This window comes from Colobus angolensis, unplaced genomic scaffold, assembly GCF_000951035.1.
Source record: "Colobus angolensis palliatus isolate OR3802 unplaced genomic scaffold, Cang.pa_1.0 Scaffold270, whole genome shotgun sequence".
Taxonomy (NCBI): domain Eukaryota; kingdom Metazoa; phylum Chordata; class Mammalia; order Primates; family Cercopithecidae; genus Colobus; species Colobus angolensis.
Window position 1 is genome coordinate 4,139,567 of NW_012115933.1, and position 3,193 is coordinate 4,142,759.

A 3,193-nucleotide genomic window follows, 5' to 3' on the forward strand; every position below is an offset into this window, starting at 1 on the left:
AATCCCATATCCTCGTCCGACTCCTCCGACTCTTCCTTGGCTTCAACCTTAGCTGGGGCTGCAGCAGCAGCAGCAGGAGCAGCTGTGGTGGCAGTGGCCACAGGGGCAGCAGCCACAAAGGCAGATGGATCAGCCAAGAACGCCTTGACCTTTTCAGCAAGTGGGAAGGTGTAATCCGTCTCCACAGGCAAGGCCAGGACTCGTTTGTACCCGTTGATAATAGAATGGGGTACTGATGCAACAGTTGGGTAGCCAATCTGCAGACAGACACTGGCAACATTGCGGACACCCTCCAGGAAGCGAGAATGCAGAGTTTCCTCTGTGATGTCAAGCACTTCAGGATTGTAGATGCTGCCACTGTCGAACACCTGCTGGATGACCAGCCCAAAGGAGAAGGGGGAGATGTTGAGCATGTTCAGCAGCGTGGCTTCGCTGGCTCCCACTTTGTCTCCAGTCTTGATCAGCTGCACATCACTCAGGATTTCAATGGTGCCCCTGGAGATTTTAGTGGTGATACCTAAAGCCTGGAAAAAGGAGGTCTTCTCAGGCCCAAGTCCAGTGTTCTGGGCTGGGACAGTGACTTCACATGGAGCAATGGCACCAGCACGGGCAGCAGCTGGCACCTTATTGGCCAGCAACATGTCCCTGATATCAGTGAGGTCCTCCTTGGTGAACACAAAGCCCACATTCCCCCGGATATGAGGCAGCAGTTTCTCCAGAGCTGGGTTGTTTTCCAGGTGCCCTCGGATGGCCTTGCACATCATGGTGTTCTTGACCATCAGCACCACGGCCTTCCCTCGAAGGGACATGCGGATCTGCTGCATCTGCTTGGAGCCCACATTGTCTGCTCCCACGATGAAACATTTCGAATAATCATCCAATAGTTGGATGATCTTAAGGAAGTGGTTGGACTTCCAGGTCGCCCTGTCTTCCTTGGGTTCACGGCGGTGCGTCAGGGATTGCCACGCAGGGTTTAAAGACGATATCACTCCCACGAGGACGCCTGGCGAGAGAAGCCCCTTCCTTCTTAAATTATTTCAAACAATTGAAAAGGAGGGCCTCCTCTCTACCTCATTTTATGAAGCCAGCATCATCCTGATACCAAAACCTGGCAGAGACACAATAACAAAAGAAAATTTCAGGCCAATATCCCCGATGAACATTGATGCAAAAATCCTCAATAAAATACTGGCAAACCAAATCCAGCAGCACATCGAAAAACTTATCTACCATGATCAAGCTGGCTTCACTCCTGGGATGCAAGACTGGTTCAGTATACACAAATCAATAAACATAATCTATCACATAAACAGAACCAAAGACAAAAAACACATGATTGTCTCAATAGATGTAGAAAAGGTCTTTGATAAAATTCAACATTGCTTCATGTTAAAAACTTTCAATATACTAAGTATTGATGAAACATATCTCAAAATGATAAGAGCTATTTATGACAAACCCACTGCCAATATCATATTGAATGGGCAAAAGCTGGAAGCATTCCCTTTGAAAACTGGCACAAGACAAGGATACCCTCTCTAACCACTTCTATTTAACATAGTATTGGAAGTCCTGGCCAGGGCAATCAGGCAAATGAAAGAAATAAAGGGTAGTCAAATAGGGATAGAGAAAGTCTACTTGTCTCTTTTTGCAGACAACATAATCCTGTATTTAGAAAAACCCATCATCTCAGCCCCAAAACTCCTTAAGCTGATAAGCAACTTCAGCAAAGTCTCAGGATACAAAATCAGTGTGCAAAAATCACAAGCATTCCTTTATACCAGAGCCAAATCATGAATGAACTGCCATTCACAATTGCTACAAAGAGAATAAAACACCTAGGAATACAGCTAGCAAGTAATGTGAAGGACCTCTTCAAGAAGAACTACAAACCACTGCTCAAGGAAATAAGAGAGGACACAAACAAATGTAAAAAACATTCCATTCTCATGGATCGGAAGAATCAATATCATGAAAATAGCCATACTGCCCAAGGTAATTTATAGATTCAGTGCTATTCCCATCAAACTACCATTGACATTCTTCACAGAATTAGAAAAAACTACTTTGAATTTCATATGGAATCAAAGAAGACCTCATATAGCCAAGGAAATCCTAAGCAAAAAGAACTAAGCTAGAGGCGTCACACTACCTGACTTCAAACTATACTACAAGGCTACTGTAACCAAACAACATGGTACTGGTACCAAAACAGACATATAGACCAATGGAACAGAACAGAGACCTCAGAAATAACAATATACATCTACAACCATCTGATCTTTGACAAACCTGACAAAAACAAGTAATGGGGAAAGGATCTCCTATTCAATAAATGGTGCTGGGAAAACTGGCTAGCCATACAGAGAAAACTGAAACTGGACCCTTTCCTTATACCTTACACAAAAATGAACTCAAGGTGGCTTAAAAACTTAAATGTAAAACCCAAAACCATAAAAACCCTAGAAGAAAACCTAGGCAATACCATTCAGGACACAGGCACGGGCAAAGATCTCATGACAAAAATTCCAAAAGCATCGTAACAAAAGCCAAAATTGACAAATGGGATCTAATTAAACTGAAGAGCTTCTGCACAGCAAAAGAAACTATCATCAGAGTGAACATGCAACCTATAGAACGGGAGAAAATTTTTGCAATCTACTCAGCTGGTAAAGGTCTAATATCCAGAACCTAGAAGGAACTTAAACAAATGTGCAAACAAACAAGCAAACAACCCCATCAAAAAGTGGACAAAGGATATGAACAAACACTTCTTAAAAGAAGACATTTATGTGACCAACAAACATGTGAGAAAAGCTCACCATTCCTGATTATTAGAGAAATGCAAATCAAAACCACAATGAGATACCATCCCATGCCAATCAGAATGGTGATTATTAAAAAGTCAAGAAACAATAGATGCTGGAGAGGCTGTGGAGAAATAGGAACGCTTTTACACTGTTGGTGAGAATGTAAATTAGTTCAACCATTGTGGAAGACAGTGTGGGGATTCCTCAAGGATCTAGAACCAGAAATACCATTTGATCCAACAATCGCATTACTGGATATATACCCAAAGGAATATAAATCATCCTACTATAAAGACACATGCACACGTATGTTTATTGCAGCACTATTTACAATAGCAAAGACATGGAACCAACCCAAATGCCCATCAGTGATAGACTGGATA

The 3,193-nt window shown here is 42.5% G+C and overlaps 1 pseudogene across 1 annotated transcript in view; it reads right to left on the reverse strand.

Moving 5' to 3' along the window:
* Window positions 1-2: 2 nt before the first annotated feature.
* Window positions 3-3,193, reverse strand: part of LOC105515943 — a 13,617-nt pseudogene continuing 10,426 nt past the window's right edge. The window contains exons 2-3 of the transcript XR_001002415.1: window positions 121-1,026; window positions 3-60 (exon numbers count right to left, since the gene is read on the reverse strand). The product of XR_001002415.1 is annotated as a 60S acidic ribosomal protein P0 pseudogene (transcript). The remainder of the gene's footprint in view (window positions 61-120; window positions 1,027-3,193) is intronic.